This window comes from Gossypium hirsutum, chromosome A13 (assembly GCF_007990345.1).
Source record: "Gossypium hirsutum isolate 1008001.06 chromosome A13, Gossypium_hirsutum_v2.1, whole genome shotgun sequence".
Classification (NCBI taxonomy): domain Eukaryota; kingdom Viridiplantae; phylum Streptophyta; class Magnoliopsida; order Malvales; family Malvaceae; genus Gossypium; species Gossypium hirsutum.
This window is the reverse complement of record NC_053436.1, coordinates 97552991-97572931: the sequence shown is the minus strand read 5'-3', so window position 1 is coordinate 97572931 and position 19941 is coordinate 97552991. Positions and strand designations below refer to the sequence as shown.

Below are 19941 nucleotides of genomic sequence, written 5' to 3'. Positions count from 1 at the left end.
AAATTACGTAATGATATCTCTTCTTTTGTACAGATGGATTTAGAAACACTTTACGATGCATGCTAGAGATACAAGGACTTACTAAGAAGTTGCCCTCACCATGGGTTATCGCTTTGGCTTCAGGTACAAACATTCCACAATGGCCTGAATCCCTCGACTCGGCAAATAGTTGATGCAACTGTTGGCGGAACCAACAACAATAAAACACCGGATGATGCCTATGAATTTATAGAGGAGATGTTACTAAATAACTATCAGTGGCAAGTTATGAGGACAAACTCAACGAAAACAGCCGGCGTTTATAACATCGATTCAGTCACCATGCTCTCTAATCAGGTAGAACTTCTCAATAAAAAGATTGATAGTTTACTTGGTTCTACGTAGGTACATCCAGTAATGAGGTGTGACTCAAGTGGCGAAGGTGTACATACAGAATACAAACCCTTCAATCCCACAACTGAAGAAGAACAAGTCAACTATATGGGTAACAATAACTTTGATCTCAAAATAACCCATACAATAATGCTTATAATGCAGGTTGAAGGAACCACCCAAATTTCTCCTGGGGCGGTCAAGCGAATCAAAAGCCACAAAATCCTCAAGGTTTTCAATAGCCATCTTATCAACAAGAGAAGAAACCAAACCTTGAAGAGATGCTTTCTAAATTCATCTCGGTGTCAGAAACCCGTTTCCAAAATACTGAGACAACACTTAAGAATCAACAAGCATCGATCGAAAGACTAGAAACTCAGATAGGCCAATTGTCCAAACTAATCTCAGAATGACCGCAAGGTAGCTTACCAAGTAATACTGAACCTAATATGAGGGAACACCTCAATGCAATTAGTATTCAAAATAAGGATGGACTCATTGCACCTGAGCCAGAAATACAGTAAAACAACGCGATGAACAAAGGACGAGAAGAGGTAAAAAATAATGATCCCAAACAGATAAGTACGAATCATGAACCTCGTGTGCCATATCCTAAAGCGATGACGAAAAACAGAATAGAAGAACAATTTGGTAAGTTTGTCAAACTCTTAAAGAAATTACATATTAACTTACCCTTTATTGAAGTTCTTTCGCAGATGGCCAACTCAGCAAAATTCTTAATGGAATTTCTGAGCAATAAAAGGAAATTAGACGCTACATCGCATGTGGAACTCAATGCAGTCTCCTCAGCTATTCTAAAGAATAAGCTACCTAACAAATTGAAAGATCTAGGGAGTTTTACAATTCCTTGCTTAATTGGTAGTTTATCTGTGAATAATGCTTTAGCTGATCTAGGGGCAAGTATAAATGTTATGCCCTATAAAATGTTTAAACAAATCGATCTCGGTAAACCCAAACAGACTAAGATAAGCATACAATTGGCTGAAAAATCAGTCAGATTTCCTATGGGTATTATTGAAGATGTTCTCGTTAAAATTGATAAATTTATTTACCCAGTAGACTTTGTCGTCTTAGATATAGATGTGGATAACGAGGTACCTTTAATTTTAGGACGACCCTTTTTAGCAACTACCAGAACCATTATTAATGTAGGCATAGAAGAGCTAACACTTCGTGCAGGTGACGACGCAGTAACACTTCAAGCACGCGACTTAGTCAAAACCTCTAAAACTCAAGATAATGCTATAAAACCTGTCGATGATAAAACTAATACTCAATCATCCTTGCAGGACCCCCTCGAACCAAGCAACGGAGACAGTGCACTATTATCATGTAGAGAACAAAAACGTCCATGAAGAACGAAGACTACAGATAAAGGAGCTAGACGAATGGCGAGAACACAAACCGAGAACACATGATAAACCGAAACTATACCAAAACAAGCCCTATGCCTCTCCTAATCAACTTCAGGTTGGCACTAAAGTCTTACTGGATGTCGCAGATCCCCACATTGTCACTACCACACCAAATGAGGAAATCCTTCTTATGGTACTTAGTATTTTTCCATTCGGTACAGTGGAGGTGAGTTATCCCAAGTTCGGCACTTTTAAGGTAAACAACACCCGTTTAAAACCTTATTTTAAAATTGACAACAAGAATAAGGAGTATGAACTCCTCAAACCACCATGGTCATTCAACGGAGAGGTAAGTCGAGCTTAGACTATAAATAAGTGATTCTCGGGAGGCAACCCGAGTACTAACCATTTTAAATTATTTTAAATTCAAGTTTTAAACATTTAGGTCACTAACAGAGTATTTGAAGCACAGGTGCCCAGTACCACACGGCCGGTACCACGGTCGTGTTTAAGGCCGTGTGATACGGCCGTGCGAAAACAGGGTAAATGATTTCCCTAAAACATGGGATACGATAAATCCCCACGGCCGTGCGACATGGCCGTGGGTGAACTTGATACATATACGGGCGTGGGAATGGAAACCCACGGGCGTGCGAGGGACAAGGCTCGATTCTGTTTCTTCGACATGGGCGTGAGACACGTACGTACTGTTAAATCGTGGATAACAATACATGGGAGTGGTACCTTAACATGGGCGGGAGAGAAGTGAATAACGCTAGGCACGGCCGTGCGATATGGCCGTGTACCACACACTCCCAAGACACACGGGCGTGGGAGAATAGCAAGCACGGCCTAAAATTGCAAAATTCGAAACACACGGGCTCACCCTTATAAGTACACGGGCGTGCCCTAGGCCGTGTGCCCCTCCCCTATACAAGCAAATCAATGTTCATTTTCTTCTTCCTTTTAAAAGCCCTACCGAAATCTCCCCTTCTCCACTCCCTGATCCCTATTCTCAGCCACCACTACCCTTTCGTCCAGTTCATGTGGCAGCTTCATATGCTAACATCTCTGAGCACCTCACCCGATTCAAGTTTCAGTGTTTTCAAGAATTCAATAACATTGATGCTACTCTACAGCAGAGTTGTCAGCACCTTCCCATCTCATTGCCAGTCCCACCTCGCAAACCATCCAGCGATGAAGATCTTTAGAAATATTTATTTATTATTTTCTGTTTTTACTTATTATTGAAACAATTTCTATTATTTTTATTAGATTTTAGAATTTCTTTTTTATTCTTTATTTCAGTTATTTCTTTTCGAATCCTTATACTTCCTAATATCTCCTAAAATGTTTCTGATTTTATCACAGTTATATAGAACTCCTAAGCTCATCATCACATAGGAACTACAACTCCACCGGGGAAGGTTCTCCAGGACTGCCATGTCCTGCTTGACCACGACCATAGCTACCACTAGATACAATATTCTTTTGGCGCAGGACTTATGGCCCAATGAACCTTTACGACCGTCGGAGTATCCTCCTCTACTCTCGAACCGATCACCCTCCAAAACTCTAGTTCGGGGAATTCATCATACAGGAAGTTTCACTTCTCTCCCTATCTTATGTTTATACTCTAATATCTATCTTTCTATATTGAGGGCAATGTACATCTTAAGTGTGGAGGGTATTTATTTTATTATCAGAAAAATCCCTGAATAATCATCTTGTTCTCTTGAAAAACTCTCAAATCATATTTAGGATAAATTTTAATTGATTTATGATTTTGATTGATATATCTTGAATTAAAACATAGGGATTTATGCATTGATTATTTAAACTTTAAGACATTAGAGAATCAAGCATGATAAGTTGATTTTTAAGAAATTAAATTATAGGTTGTTTCCCCAAGTCTAGGTATTACTTTGAATTAGAATTCACGAGTCTAAACATCAAAAAGCCATAATTTTTATGGGGTTAAAATTAAATGGTAAAATTAAGGGTAAAATCAAAAAATAATAGTTAACGCTTAAAGGGGTTCACTAGGGGTCAATTATGTGGGTAGGCTTTTTACGGGGTAAATGGGTTAGAACCTAAGTGCCTTTATCATTTTAGTATATCAAATCAAAGGTGTGGTATCGACATGTATAATCGATGCAAGTTCTAGAATAGCAAATCAATGTTGACATACTCATAAAAACAATCAGTAAGCAAGAAAGATATATGCTCTAAAAGGCTCAAAATCTCACGAAATTTATGGGTATTTGATGTCAATCATGTAAATTCAAAACTTCAAGATCATTCCTCGATTCAGGGAAACAACCTAGAAATTTTAATTCTTAAAAGTCAACTTATCATGCTTGATCCTCTTGTGTCTTAAAGTTTAAACAATCAATGCACAGTTACCTATGATTTAATTCAAAACATATCAATCAAAATCATAAGTCAATCAAGATTCTTTCTAATAGTAATATGAGGAAATTATTTGATAACAAGATAAAAATTCAGGTCTTTTTCTGATAATCACATAAATAACCTCCCTACACTTAAAATGTACATTGTCCTCAATGTATAGAAATAGATAATAGCAATAAGAGAGGGAGAGAAGCGAAACTGCCCTGAATTTGGATGTAATCCTTGAAAGAACGAAAACAGGTTTAGAGGCATTGAAAGTGATGTGTATGTGACATGTAGATAGAGGTAAAGGTGGTGGTAGAGGTTGGGTTCCACAATCACAGTGCCCAGCAAAGAGATTATCGTGGTGGTCGGTGTCGTGGTGGCTATGGTCGTGGTTTAGCAGGATATAGCAGTCGTGGAGGATTGTTTGTTTATTCCTTAGTAGTACCCATCGACTGAACCTTTTGAAACAGCGATGACATCAATAATATTTAAGGGATTCATATGTATAGGATTGTTATGGTTAATAATAATAAAATAACTAGATAAAAGAAAATTCAAATTATACTGATAGAAGTTTTGAAAGGAAACGATAACGAAAGTGTAAAAGAAACGTAAAAATAAATATAAAATAAAAAGAAAAACAATTTGAAAATTAAATGGACTTAAAAGTCCTCGTTGACATCTGGATCGTGAGGTGGTGGTGCTGGAAGTGATATGTGAAAATGTTGGCAAATTTGTTGTAGCGTCGCCTTGATGCTATCGAATTGCTGAGTGCAGTATTGCTCAAAGCGATGAAGGTGGTCAGAAACCTCAGATAATGAAGCAACCGCATGAATTGGTCGGTGACTCTATGGTGGCTGTGAAGGTGGGTCCTCTTGAAATGCAGAGATATCATCAGGAATATCCTTGGCGTCATCCTCATCTGTAGCTCGTGCAAGTCGGTACTGAGGGCCGAACCCACAATGACGCTTAATCATTCACATATGGAGCATACTCTAGATGCCCTGTAGGGACATCTGGCTAATGAAAGTGAGCGATAAAGACTGCGCCACTGTATTCAGGAGCCCAATATATCGTGCTAGACGAGTCACATATGGGTTGCCTCATGCTCCACAGAAAGTATAAGTCGTGAGTGTTGATGACGCCAGTGCTCTCTCGCCTCCCCGTTAATATGTGTGCCAAAAGGGCATGGAGATAGTGTAGAGCTGGAGCTAGAGCCGATGCCTTTGAACGGCTAGGATCATAAATGCCTATAATAGGCTGGAGGTCTACCCAACACGATGAAGGTGAATGATATATGTAGCAGTGGAGGTAGGGGAAATGGTCGGCCTCCATAAACTCGTCGGTACAGAGTCCCAAGGCAGCTCCAAATTCGGGGACACTCAACTGACGTACTAGACCGCCAAGGTGAAATTAAACTGTTCCTGGGTCATCGTACTCCGCCATCACTGTCTATAACTAGAAAGTCAAGCTGAGTTCCAAGGTGAATTCCAAATATGTCAGCTCGATGATATCAAAGAATCGGTCCCATGGAGCGGTGGCTAGAAGAGTCCGAACCGAATCAGCTAGATGGACATGCCCTAGTGCGGTCCAATAGATGCAACGGCCCACACCTAGGGGTCGGGCACGTAGAATCTGAAATAATTCCTTTTGGGACCCTAGTGGAAATTAAAGGAATAAATGTCGTATCTCAGTAGTAGGACCCAATGAGGATGCCGCTCTTTTTCGCTTCTTAGAGGCGGGGACGAAAGTTTTCTTGCCTCTAATGTTTGTTATAGTGTGCCTACAATAAAGAGAGTAAATGAATCAAATTGAACGCATCAACACAATAGGCCAGTCCATTAACTTGATTTGGCTCAACGACTTGGACAAATTAAAGATATTAAACAATATGCCATTACCCAACATAAACCTAATAAGCTAAATTAAAACTAATAATGATCATGAATAAGTAAATAAAAATTGAAGAAATATGAGAATAAAAATAGAATAATTATGTAGAAAACCACCAAAAGAAGAATATCATCAAACCAAATCAATAATAAGCAGGTCCAGATGCAATAAACATTTAGATGTGAAGCAAGTAAAGCAATGAAGTCAAATAATAAACATAATATAACAAGAAATGATAAAGAGATAAATAGTATTAATAATAACAATGATAACTATAATAAAAGTAAATAATAATAATGAAGAAGGGATGGGTGAGGAAAATGTGACCGATGGTGGTAGTTACCGGTCGACACAGGTCAGAGGTGGTACGGGCTGACGGTGGTGAGCAGGGGAAGGCACGAGCGTCGGAGTGTTGTGGTGGTTGTTGTGAAGGGAGAAAGAAAAATGAGTGGGAAGGGGAAAGGAGGAAGAAGAAGGAATAAATGAAAGGGGAGTAGAGGGGGAAAGAGGGGAAAAAGAAAAAATAGAGAGAGAGGGTGGCTGGTTGGGGGATATGATGAATAGTGAATAAGAAAGGAAAAAAACAAAAAATTAGGGTTAATGGGGGATTAAATTGGGGGCCACGGTCGTGTAAGCCCCATTTTGGGCCACACGACCATGGCACACGCCCGTGTGGTGCGTTTCTGGCCCGTGTTTTTCTTGAAATCGTAGTCAATGTCCCACACAGTTTGTTGGCCACACCGGTGTGCCCAGGCCGTGTGGTGCGCACGGCCGTGCAACTTCTCCTATGCCCGTGTTAAGTTCTCCACGCCCGTGCTCATGACTTATGCTTATGGGTTGATGTTTTAAGTCAGTATCGCACACAGCCTTCGAACACACCCGTATGACCCACACGGCCACATCGCACGGCCATGTAGTGCTCCATTTTGTTTCTTCCATGCCTGTGTTCAGTCCAACACGCCCGTTTCAATTAATCAAGATCACGCACGGTCTTTTAGCACAGCCATGGCCTACGCCCGTATTCTATTCTGACTTCGTTTATCGTTTTAATTTTTGGGCAAGTTCTCACACAACCTCAAGCACGCCCGTCCCTCGGCCACCTCGTACGGCCGTGGTGATTTATCGTAGGCCATGTCTCTGCTGATCTTTTTGGAAATTAAGGTGTAGTTTTACCACGGTCTGGGACACACCCGTGTCCCTTAACCATGTGGTGCACACGGCTGTGTCGCACAGCCGTGGCTATTTATCACAGCTCGTGTGTCATCTTGTCTTGGGAAAAATATTTGTCTTGTTTTAGCACGGCCAGGGCCACGCTCGTGTCTACTGCCCATGGGGAGCCCACGGCCGAAAGCACACTCGTGTGCTAGAACGTGTGTGCCCAAAATACCTGCAGTCAGATTATAATGCAAAAAGGAAAAACAACTAAGCTATTTAGTGGGCTCGGGTTGAGAAGCGCTTATTTATAGTCTAAGCTCGACTCACATCATATTTGCACGGTTATGGTGGTTCGAGGAGTTGAGACCCCTCTTTCTTATTATCAATTCTATTATCCACTGTAGCGACGTAAAAATTGGTTTCGGGGTCGCTAATTGTGGCGATCTAATGAAAAAGTTTGGAAACTGAAGTTTGATTTTGAAATAAAAGGGGAGTCACCACCGATCCTTTTTATAGGTGTGACGGACACCTTATAAATTTATTTTTGAAATGAAAAGAAATGAATTTAAGTCCACGTTAAAATCCAGAGAAAAAATAGGGTTCGGGAGTCAGTTACGCGCGAGGAAGGTATTAGCACCCTCGCGACGCCCAAAATTGGTATCTCATAAACACGTGTTGTCTTGATTTTTAAAAATACGAGTTCAATATTAAAATTTAGTCGTGATCCAAGTAAAAGAAGACGAGAGATTTTAGTTTATTCCGGTTTTTTGAGAAGGGTATATCGCTTTAACACGAGTCAATTGACGTTCACCCAACATAGCGATGAACTCGATAACTTAATGTTAAGTCGGTATATTGCCTAGATTGTTGAAATTAATTAGAAGGACATGGATAAGATTCTTGAAGTAATGCAAAACAAAATTGAGATGAAATAAAAATAAATAAATGGAAAAATTAAAAATATGCTAAAGTAAATAACATATAGGGCAATAATGCAAAAATATTGAAAATATATAATATATATATAACACATAGATGATATATGCATATACATTAGAAATAACAACAATATAAAAATGGACCTACTAATATACTACGTAGACATATACATTCATAGATATAAATAATAAGGATATTAGAAATACTAAGTATATAATGCTGGACTAAATACATAATATAAAAATTTGTAGAATGTAGTATTAAAATATGTGCACGATATATATACTTATTTAAAAATAATAATAAAACTGTTGATAATATTTCTCAAATATATATGTATACAAAAAATATACATAACGATATATAAAGTACAATATATTAAAAACGTATGTAAAGCATATAAAACGAAAATACATATGTTAAATAATATTAAAATATTTACATAATGCATACATATAGGGAACAAACAGCTAATAATACATGGATATGTACATAGGCATATTAAATATATACATATAATCGATATAGAAATATTAGAATAAAGTAATTAAAAACGAATGCTATGCACAAATAGATATATACATATATAACAAAATATATACTATGGTTAATGATAATAACAATGACGATATAAAGATGTATACACTACATTATCAACCATAATAATAGTGGCATTAAAATACGAAGAACAACAATGTAACACAAAAATACTATATATATAAATCTATACACATAAATAGAAGATATACACTATTGTAATAAAGATAATAATAATATGTTATTAAAATATATAGAAGCAAGCATAACATTTAAATATTAAAATAAGGTAGCTAAAATACTAAACATAAATACGTATATGTATATACATATAATAATAATGATGATAATAATAATAATAATAATATGAAAATACAAGAAAATCTAAATAAGAATTAAAGATAAACGAAAAAAGGACCAAAATTGGACTAAAACTGAAGTTTTGGGGCCAAATCTAAAATAAAAATAAGCCACGGGGTCGTATTGCAACACGCGCGAAACATGGGGGACTGAATCAGTAATATTCCTGTTCTATCAAAACACAGCGCATCAACAGGGAGTAGATTGCAAGTCAGATTAAATTTGAGGGCCAGATTATAAACAAAAATAAACCTGATTTAAAACACTGAAAATGCGGAAGGATCTAATGCGCAAATATACCATTGAGTTAAAAACACGCGGATCTGACCTGGTGCGGGTCGGGTCGACCCGACCCACGTCCAAAACGGCGTCGTTTTTAGTCTAAATGCACCGTTTTGGACCCCTATATAAGTCAATTTTTTTTTAAAAAAATTTCATTTTGTACCGTGGAGAGAAAAAAAAGGAGAGAAGGGGAGAGGGAAGAAAGAAGAGGGAAGAGCACCAGCCATGGGGGCCGGTCACCGGACGGCCACCGGAGGCTCGCCGGCGCTGGCGTCGGCCATCGCACGCTGTGGCCGGAAAAGGTAAAAAAATATTTTTTTTATTTTTTTTTTATTTTTTTATGTTTATATGTATATGCGTATATATATATTCGTACGTATAAGAAAATGAGAGAAAAAAGAAAAATAAAAACCTAGAACTCAAAATATGGAGCGTCACCTTCTATTTCCGATTCTGATTCTTGTATTCTGATAGTCAATACTTTTGGTGTTTTTGATAACTGAGATCTATTGCTCAATATCGTTGAATGTCTTGTTTTTTACTTTGAAAAAAAAATCCCCCCCTTTTACAACCTTTCATTCGGGTTTTATAACCCTTTACATTTTATTTTTATATGATTTCTGTCTTGTCCGATTGCAGGAGATGGGCAAACGGTGGAGGTGACTTCAGACGGCATGGGCAATGGCTAAGTTGTTAGAGGCGTGCGTAGCAGAGTATGGGGCTAGGGTTTTTTTATTTTTTGTTTCTTTTGATGTTGGGTTACTTTAGTTATTGGGCTGGGGGTATTTTGGGTTTGACGGGCTTTAGTGTAAATGGGTCATGTTGGGTTTGTGGGTTTTGGGCTATGAATGTAATGTATCTGGGTTTAATTTGTAATGGGTTCAGGTTAGTTGGGCTGACGGGTTATTGGGTTGTTTGGTTTAGTGGGTTGTTTGGTTTAGGGCCCAAAATTGGCCTGTACAGCTGCCCCTCTTTGCTCATTTTCGTGTAACAAAAATAGAGCAAAGACAAAATGAAAGGCCAATTTTGTCCCGTCTTGTTGAGTCTTGACTTCATTGGTGCTCTTCTTAGGCAAATAGTCTTTTTCCAGTCCATCGTATCTTGTAGCTTGGCCCATTGCATCTTCTGATATATGCCTTGTAGCTTCAACCTATTTCAATGTAACTTCAAAGATATGAGATATGTAGCTTTGATCCGCTTCCATGTAGCTTCAGAAAGATGAGGTCTACAGCTTTAATCTGCTCTTCTATCGCTTCAGTGAGATAAGGTTTGTGGTCTTCTCTTCTGTAACTCTAAAAAGGCAAGCTTTGATATCTTCGATCAACTCCACTGCAACTTTAGGGGGACGAGACTTGCAACTTTGACCTATTTTACTACAACTTCAAGGAGGCCAAATAGTGTCTTTCATCAACTTCAATCTTTATTCTTGCTCGGCATGTGATCTTGAGCTCAAATCATTTCTCGCAATATGAATTGACTCTTTAAAAATAGATATTAAAAGGCTCAACGCAACATAAATTGAAAACAAAAATTGAAAATACCTCAGCATGTGACTTGAGACTCAACTTACCTCTCGCAATATGAGTTGAGTTTTTTTGAAACTTAATTTGAAAAGCAGATCTTGAAAATACCTCAATGAGTCTTGAGGCTCAACTCATTTCTCGCAATATGAGTTGAATTTTGAAAACAGAAATTGAAATTACCTCATCGTATCCTTAGGCTCAACTCACCTCTAGCAATATGAGTTGATTTTGAAAAAGTAGGAATTAAAAGGTTCAACCCACCTCTCGCAATATGAGTTGATTCTTGATAGATAGAAATTGAAATTACCTCATCGTATCCTGAGGCTCAACTCACCTCTAGCAATATGAGTTGATTTTGAAAAAGTAGGAATTAAAAGGTTCAACCCACCTCTCGCAATATGAGTTGATTCTTGACAAACAGAAATTGAAATTACCTCATCGTATCCTGAGGCTCAACTCACCTCTAGCAATATGAGTTGATTTTGAAAAAGTAAGAATTAAAAGGTTCAACCCACCTCTCGCAATATGAGTTGATTCTTAACAAACATAAATTGAAATTACCTCATCGTATCCTAAGGCTCAACTCACCTCTAGCAATATGAGTTGATTTTGAAAAACAAAAATGAAAAGGCTTAACTCACCTCTCGCAATATGAGTCAATTTAAAACTAGAAATACCTCAGCATGCCCCGAGGCTCAACTCACTTCTCGCAATATGAGTTGATTTTGAAAACAAAAATTAAAAATACCTCAAAGTGTCTTGAGGCTCAACTCATTTCTCGCAATATGAGTTGATTTTCCTTTAAAAGCATGAATTAAAAACATCCTAAAATACCAAAAACTGTCCTTTGGTAGAACTCGTGTGTCTTTTCCTTTGACTTAGTGCGACTCCCATTCAAGATTTCTTGCTCTGTTGGAGTACCTGTATATGCCATGTATCATGATATGCACATGTTTGTCTTAAATGCTTTTATGCCTACATGATTATGCGGTGCTCCTTAAGCATGTTTGTCGTATGTCCATTTAGCCACGATTGTTGAGGATCCGTGTTCATTGCTTTAACTCTCGACTTTCTCTTTAGGCCTTATGCATGTCTTCAAGCTTCACGGGTAATCGACGTTTCTCAGATATCACTCTTCTGCCCCCGATTGAACTTTGTTCTTACTTTGAGACTCTTGTGCTTATCAAATTTTCATCCAGGTAATGCTTAACATTTCTTTTGTTTAGAGTATGTCATTTCACCATTTATCATATAAACAAACACCTAATGATATGCACGAACAATGGTTATGTAGGGACAAAACTGGTATCTTATATTCCTTTATTTCAAATGTGGCAAACAAAGCAAGTTGAATAATGAGAGTAAAAAATGTCAAAAAGAAAGAAAGGATCGAATTCAACGGATACAAATGCTCTAGATATTCAACACATGAACTCTTCACGTTCCTCAATCAAGAATCTTTTAGAGTCTGGCTCTTTGCGTAGAAGATTTCGAGCTTTCAGAAATACTTCAATTACTGTAGCCTCACTACTTGACCTATCGTTCGACCGCCAGGTTTGTTCCATTAGGACACCCTCTCGGGTTTTCATCCTAATCTTTTTGTACTAATCAAGACGCCCTTTTCGGTTTTTCGCCCTGATCCCTTTTTATTTTATTTTATTATTAAGATGCCCTTTTCGGGCTTTCATCTTAAGCATAATATTTTTTCACTGCATCTGAGTTCACTGGATTTGGTAGCTCCTTCCCATCCATCTCGGTAAGGATCAAAGCTCCGCCTGAGAATGCCCTTTTTACAACGTATGGTCCTTCCCAATTTGGTGCCCATTTTTCTCGCAGGTCTTTTTGTATTGGGAGAATCTTTCTCAGAACGAGTTCTCCTTCATGGAATTCTCTTGGTCGTACCTTCTTGTCATGGGCTGCGATCATTCTCTTTTGGTACATTTGCCCATGACAAATTGCCCTTAGACGTTTTTCTTCAATGAGGTTTAACTGATCATATCGAGCTCGAACCCATTCTGCTTCTTCTAACTTTGATTCCATCAATACTCGCAGAGAGGGGATCTCAACCTCGATAGGTAGCACAGCTTCCATTCCATAGACTAGAGAAAAAGGAGTTGCTCCCGTAGATGTTCGCACAGATGTGCGATATGCAAACAAAGCAAATGGAAGTTTCTCGTGCCAATCTTTATATGTCTCAATCATTTTCCCAATGATCCTCTTAATGTTCTTGTTAGCTGCTTCAACAGCCCCGTTCATCTTTGGGTGATAGGGCGAGGAATTATGATGCTTTATTTGGAACTGCTCGCACACTTCTTTCATCATCTTATGGTTCAGATTCGTGGCATTATCTGAAATGATTCTTTCAGGCAAACCATACCGGCAAATGATTTCCTTTTTCAAAAACTTGCAAACTGCAGTCCACGTCACATTGGCAAACGAAGCAGCTTCTATCCATTTTGTGAAGTAATCGATAACCACAAAAATGAATCGATGTCCATTTGATGCTTTTGGAGAAATTGGCCCTATAACATCCATGCCCCACATAGAAAAAGGCCACGGAGAAGTCATGACATGAAGGGGCGAAGGGGCTACATGAATTTTGTCGCCGTAGATTTGACATTTGTGGCATTTTCTTACAAAATTGACGCAGTCACTTTCCATCGTCAACCAATAATAACTGAGTCTCATGATCTTTCTGGCCATATTGAGACCATTGGCATGCGTTCCGCAAATTCCCTCATGGACTTCCTCAAGTATTTTCCTAGCTTCAACATCATCCACACATCTCAAGAGCAACTGATCTTTCCCTCTCTTGTATAGGATATCCCCATCAAGAACAAATCCCGTTGCCATTCTTCTGATTGTTCTTTTGTCGTTCTCATTTGCTTGTTCGGGATATCTTTGATTCTTGATATATTCTAAGATATCAAGGAACCATGGACGTCCGTCTGCTTCTTTTTCAATGCTACAGCAGTATGCAGGGACCTCGTATATGCTCATTTTGAGGGGCATTATTTCTGCTTTTTTACTTGCTTTGAACATTGAAGCCAAAGTGGCCAGGGCATCAGCCAGTTGGTTCTCTTCTCGTGGGAAGTAATGAAAAGTTATTTCTTTGAATTCCTTGATCAATCCAGCCACTAAATCGCTGTACTTAATCAAATTTGAGTCCCTCACTTCCCACTCTCCACGGATTTGGTAGATCACTAGGGCTGAGTCCCCGTACACCTCTAAGATCTCGATGTTTCGTTCGATAGCTGCACGAAGCCCCATGATACAGGCCTCATATTCTGCGATATTATTGGTACAGAAGAAGTTCAGTCTTGCGGTGAACGGATAATGATTCCCGTCTGGTGATACCAGGATTACTCCAATTCCATGCCCTAGAGCATTTGAAGCACCATCAAAGCACATCTTCCATGACTTCTCTTTTGATGACTTGGATTCTATTTCTGTGATACACATTAAGTCTTCGTCTGGAAATCAAATCTTAAAAACTCATATTCCTCTGTCGTTCGAGTTGCTAAGAAGTCAGCTATTGCGCTCCCTTTTATCGACTTCTGATTTACATAGGCAATGTCATATTCTGAAAGGAGGATCTGCCATCGCGCCATTCTTCCTGATAGTGCCGGCGATTCCATCATGTATTTTATTGGGTCCAGCTTTGAAATTAACCATGTCGTGTGATACAACATATATTGTCTGAGTCTCCGAGCTACCCAAACCAGAGCGCAACAATATTTCTCAATGGACGAATATTTTGCCTTATATTCAGTGAACTTTTTGCTGAGGTAGTAGATCGCTTTTTCTTTCTTTCTTGACTCGTCGTGTTGCCCCAGTATGCAACCCATTGAACTTTCGAACACAGTCAAATACAAAATCAATGGTCTTCCAGGAGTTGGCGGTCCTAGCACTAGAGGACTGGACAAATATTGTTTTATCTTATCAAAGGCCACCTGGCATTCCTCGTTCCATTCTCCCGGGTTATGTTTTCGAAGAAGCCGAAAGATTGGGTCGCATTGGTTGGTAAGTTGAGCGATAAATCGGGCGATGTAGTCTAATCTCCCTAAAAATCCTCTAACTTCCTTCTGCGTGCGCGGAGGTGGTAATTCTTGGATGGCTTTTATTTTATCTGGATCAACTTCGATACCTCTTTCACTGACAATGAAGCCTAGCAACTTTCCCGAGGTAGCCCCAAATGTACATTTGGCTGGATTAAGCTTTAGCTGAAACTTTCTCAGCCTTTCGAACAACTTCTTGAGGTTCATTACATGCTCTTCTTCTCCTCGAGATTTAGCAATCAAATCATCGACGTAGACCTCTATTTCTTTATGCATCATGTCATGGAATAACGTCACCATAGCCCTCTGATATGTTGCCCCAGCATTCTTTAACCCGAATGGCATCACCTTGTAGCAGAACGTTCCCCACATTGTTATGAAGGTAGTTTTCTCCATATCCTCAAGGGCCATCTTGATCTGATTATACCCCGAGAATCTATCCATGAAAGAAAACAATGAATGTTTTGCGGTGTTGTCCACCAACGTGTCAATATGTGGCAAGGAAAAATTATCTTTTGGGCTTGCTCGATTCAGGTCACGGTAATCCACGCACATTCGTACTTTTCCATCTTTCTTTGGTACCGGGACTATGTTAGCCACCCATTCTGGATATTTGGAGGCTTGTAGGAAGCCAGCGTCAAATTGCTTCTTGACTTTCTCTTTTATTTTCAACAGTATTTCGGGCCTCATCCGTCTTAATTTTTGCTGGATGGGCTTGCATTCTGGCTTTAATGGGAGCTTATGGACCACTAAATCTTCATCTAGCCCTGGCATGTCCTGGTATGACCATGTGAAAACATCTTTGTATTCGCGGAGTAAAGTGATCAAACTATGCCTGGTACTTTCTGAAATAGAAGTCCCAATCTTCACTTCTTGTTTCCTCTCTTCAGTGCCCAAATTTATTGTTTCCACAGATTCTTCATGAGGCAGAATCTGTTTATCCTCTTGTTCCACCATTCTTAACAATTCAGGAGACGAGACATAATCTTCAGCATTTTCTTCGGCTTCAAATTCTCCTAAGCAAACAGCCTTCTCAAAATCAATTTCAAGATTCGTAACGGGCTTATTCATGTCGTTAATATCTGAGCACCTGAAAGTTTAATGGAAAAGGAAGCTATAGGGGGACATCCAAGTATTGGAAACAACAAACAAAATGTTATGTCATGGCAATAAGGCAAATGTAAGGATAGGCTATGAAATGAGAAAATGATTATGAAATTAGTGATAATGTGAAAATCGTGACAAAATGCATCTTCATTGATATTCATTTAAATGATAAAGAGTGAATGCAAGCTCTTACAAAAGAATTCTATTATATCTAAGGACACAATAGAAGGTTAATGTTTAGCATTACTCTGAAGACTTATAAACTACAAGAAGCTCCTCAGCAGTCCAATTGTTCAACATGAAACCAGGAGGGCAAGGGCGTATCCTCGAGACATCTTTACTTGCACTATCTTCTTTGTCAATGACATTTATACTGACATTCTGAAAATCCCTTTTAATTAACCCCAGCATGTTTCGTGGATCATCTTGTCCAGGGTACATCATTCCTGCAGATGTAAATGTTTTTGACAAAGGAGGGTACTCTATTGGTTCCCATTCTGGTTCTCGGCCCAAAGTTCTTGCAATTCTTCTCTCTTGATCCATCTTCCACTGTCTTCTTCTTTGGCGCATGTCAGGCTGGAACCCCAAACCGTATCGGGCCTTGGGGTGCACTGGCTTTAAAGCCCTAACTATTCCTTGCAGATGTCTCCCTAAACCTCTTCTCGCACGAGCTCCCCTTCTTACGGTCAACTTGACACCCATTCTGGTATTTCTCGATAGTTTTGGCATCGAAATTCTATTTCCCTCAGCGACGAAAGTGGCATTGACGAATTCAAGGGATCGAAAGGAACATTCCACTGTGTCCTTGCTTACTTCCAAGTATGGCGCATCAGCAGAGATAGATGCGACAATGTCTTCTTCGCCTTCGACTGTGACCAAACAGCCATCCATGATAAATTTCAACTTTTGATGGAGGGATGATGGGACTGCTCCAGCAGAATGGATCCAAGGTCTTCCCAAAAGGCAGTTATAAGAGAGTGTAATGTCCATGACTTGGAATTTGACCTCATAGATGTAAGGGCCCACTTCCAAAGGGATTTCGATCTTTCCCATGACTTCGCGCCTCGTCCCGTCGAATGCCCTTACCATGGAATGACAGGGCTTTAAGTAGGACAAATCCATCGGTATTCTAGAAAGCGTAGCCAATGGCATAACATTTAACGCTGACCCATTATCGATGAGTACGCTCGATATTATGTAGCCCTTGCAGCGGGTCGTGATATGCAGCGCTTTCACCGAACCTCTACCATTTAGCGGTATCTCATCATCACTAAAAGAGATGAAGTTGTCCGCATTCAGATTGTTTACCCACCTATCAAGCTTTTCGACAGATATGTTGTTGGCCACGTAAGCTTGATTTAACACCTTCAATAAAGCATTCCGGTGTGGCTCTGAATTTAACAGTAGAGATAGAACTGAGATTCGTGCTGGCTGCTTGCTCAATTGTTCCACCACACTATATTCGCTGTGCTTAATAAATTTCAATAATTCTTGAGCTTCTTCCTCATTCACAGGCTTTTTAGTTTCTTGCACGGGTGGAATTTCTTGCTCGACTTCGACTTCGTGCATCACTGCTTTCCATTTTTGCTTCGAGTCGCTACTTTTCTTTACCGGTTCAACTTCTTTAGAATAGCATCGTCCACTTCGAGTAAAATGACCTACCTCCCCAACACTTCAGTTATGGCTTTGGACTTTTCAACTTCCGGTGTAACGATATTAACATCATATCTCCACGGTACTGTTTTGTTGTCCTTATACGGGAAAGGAGATGGTACTTCAATTACCATCTGTGGTTTCAATGGCTCTCTCATCGCGTCGTAATAAATTACCAACGATTGATCAGCACTATAAGGGGGCCTTGATGATTGGCTATCAGAGACGCATACTTCTCTTTCGTTGGCATCTTTCCTCTTGTTAAGGACCTTGATCTCCTTATTATCCATCCGGTCTTGAAGTAACCTTTTAAAGTCCTCACATGACTGAATGTCATGCCCAACAATCCCATGAAAATTGCAAAAACTTTGACCTTCTTCTCCAAAAATTCTATCAGAGTGACAGAGCAATCCTTTCTTAACCAATACCTCCCAGATTTTCTGCAGAGGCGTCTTTATTTCTGCAACACATCTTCTGACCTTCCATTCATCCTCTTTCCCCACTGTGCTCACATTCCTTCGGTATGGTTAGAGAACGGGTTCCCTGTGGCGTTACTAGCACTATCAAATCGTAGGATACCCGCGTCAATGAGTCCTTGAACTCTCCTTTTGAAAGCGAGACAGTTCTCAGTAGAGTGCCCTTGGTTCCCTGCATGGTATGCACAACTAGCGTTTGGATCGTACCACTTTGGGTATGGAGGTTTAAGGGGTGCCATGTAATGGGGAGAAATTAGCTGTTTTTTTAAAAGTTTTGGGTACAATTCCCCATACGACACAGGGATGGGGGTAAATTGCGGTCTCTCGGGATTATGCCTTGCTGGTCTTGGTTCGTTTCTGGGTTGGCTTTGGGCGGGTACCATGTTTTGTGGGAAAGTGGTGACGGGTTTTTGGTTGTTCGTGGCGTATATGGGGTAGGACGGATGTGGTGCTTGGTAGTAAGGGGTTTGAGGGGGATAATAGAAATTCGGGGGTGGATAATTTCGAGGTCGAGGTTGGTTAGGATACGAATTGGGAATGTAACGACTCCCAGTTCCCACCATATGGGCTTCTGGCTCTTTCTTCCTTAAGGGTGCTGCTTTTCTTGAGCCTTCTGATCCTTCCATTCTACCACTCTTGACGGCATTCTCTATGAGTTCACCGGATATTACAATATCCGCAAATCTTTCGTGGCACTTCCCACTAATTTGTCATAAAATGGTGCCTTTAAAGTATTGATAAGAGAACGGTTATCTCCGTTTTTGTTAGTGGGGTTCCACTTGAGCTGAGACGTCTCTCCATCTCTGCGCATACTGTCTAAAAGTCTCTGATGGCTTTTTCTCCATCATTTGCAAGGTCATACAGTCTGGCACCATATCCGATACATGCTTGTACTGATCGCAAATGCTGACGCCAAGTTCTTCCAGGATCGAATCTTTTCTCTACTAAGTTGATTGTACCACCGAAGAGCTGACCCTGTTAGACTATCTTGAAAGCAATGTATGAGTAGTTTATCCTTGTTCACATAACCGGTCATTTTTCGACAGAACATAATGAGATGTGCTTTTGGGCACCTTATCCCATCATACTTCTCAAAATCAGGCACTTTGAACTTTGGGGGCAAAATTAGATCAGGTACCAAACTAAGTTCCTTGGCACCTAGTGCGGAGAAGACTTTAGTGCCTTCTATTGCTTTGAGTCTTTCCTCTAGACTCCTATATTTTGCGTCATGGTTATCCAATTTCAACTTGGCTACCTCTGCTGGGTCATCCAGATCTGGAACTAGTGGATCAGCAGGACTAGCCCCTGGGTTCGACGCTAATATTCCTTGCCCCAAATTAGTGGGTGGAGCAGGTGGCATAGGTCGATGTTCCAAGCCAGTGGGTTCCTCTTGAGTATACCCTCTTTGTGTTGTATATGCGGGCGGTGGAGTGAATCCCGGGGGATAGAGTGGATCCTGATCATGGTGAATTCTTGATTGAGGTTCCATAACATCGGGGTTCTGCATTTTTCCTTTGACCAAAGTTGTCATCATCTCCATCATTTTAGCCATCTGATCTCTTTGCTCGAGTGATTCCTCTCGAGATCTCACCATTAGGTCTCTCGTCTCTTGTTGCGATTTCGCCAGTTGCTCTTGTAATTCCTTTTGAGCTCTTTCCATCCTTTCAATTCTCTCATTGAATTCAGCTTCCATTACTCTAGCTTGTCGGCACGTTTTATAGGAATGGCATGGTTCCAGATTTGAAATCTTGCAACTGCGGATTATACGGTTCTTTAGTTTCGGTGGATGATTATGGTGATATGTACAGGC

The 19941-nt window shown here is 39.8% G+C and overlaps 1 non-coding gene across 1 annotated transcript; it reads right to left on the bottom strand.

Moving 5' to 3' along the window:
* On the bottom strand, positions 1-107 carry LOC121213441 (small nucleolar RNA R71). Its single transcript, XR_005908822.1, has one exon. It is a non-coding gene; the product is annotated as a small nucleolar RNA R71 (small nucleolar RNA).
* Between the last annotated feature and the right edge of the window lie 19834 nt (positions 108-19941).